Source organism: Arachis ipaensis, chromosome B08 (genome assembly GCF_000816755.2).
Source record: "Arachis ipaensis cultivar K30076 chromosome B08, Araip1.1, whole genome shotgun sequence".
NCBI lineage: Eukaryota > Viridiplantae > Streptophyta > Magnoliopsida > Fabales > Fabaceae > Arachis > Arachis ipaensis.
Window position 1 is genome coordinate 112,110,853 of NC_029792.2, and position 1,157 is coordinate 112,112,009.

Consider the following 1,157-nt stretch of genomic DNA (forward strand, 5'->3'; position numbering starts at 1 on the left):
GGAAGATCACAAATAATATAAACTACTATTCTTAACCATAAAAATTTAAAATATTGATAATTTACATAAATAAAACTCAATTTATATTGTCAAAGATGAATAAATTTATAATTTTAATTATGAAAATTCAAAATTCAAATAAATATACTCATAATGAAATTAATACTTAGATATTTGTGTATAAACTTAGTTTGTTTTTATCTGTAAATAAATTTATTAATATTTTAAATTTTTGTTGATAGAAATGAGAATTTTCTTGAAAGTTAAAAGAAAAATGAAAAAAAAAATCTGATTTAAACGAGCACTTGGAATTAGGACTGGCAATTCATACCCTATCCGCGGGTATCCAATCCGGTCCAATCTATTCAGGTAAGGTAGGCTATCCGACCCGCTGCGGGTAGGGTAGGGTACGGTTATGCCTGCAGGTAGAATAGGGTACGGGTTTAGGGTGTACCCTACCCTACCCTACTCGCACCTCATATATAATACATATTTTATAAAAATTAAATAAGTAAAGGAAGTAAGAGTTGAACTCACAACCTCGTTTATGTAATAACTTACAATAAGTGAACAACCACTAAAACTAGTTAGTTAATTTAGTAATTTAGAGCATTAATTTTTTATTTTTTATGTTATTAATATGTATAAAATTCGACATGATTGAATTTTATATTTACTTTGAAAAAATTTGATATTTCTGCGGGTAGGGTAGGATTTAGAATTTTAGAGTGCGGGTAAAGTTAGAATTGAGAGATTCTCAACCTGCAAATAGAGTAGGTAGAGTTTTTTTCAATTCGTAGGTAGGGTTATGATAGAATAGGGTTTAGACCCTACCCTATCCATTGCCAGCATTACTTGCAATTTTTTGTTTAAGTTAGTCAAGCTTGTTTAAGGATGCATTTAGTAGTGTGTTGATTAAGTTTTTCAACATGAGAATTTTTAATTTAAAAATAAAAGTAAAATTATCATTGAAACTTCTACCACTAAAATTTTCATAAATACTTTAAAAATATTAGTTAACAAAAATTTATAAATTAAGGGTAAGATAATATTTTTGTGTTTACTTATAAATTCTAAATTTTCATATAAACTAAAAGAAAAGAATATGATCATTATCAATTAAAGTGAGAATCATGCCCCTGCGCCCCGCCCCCGGG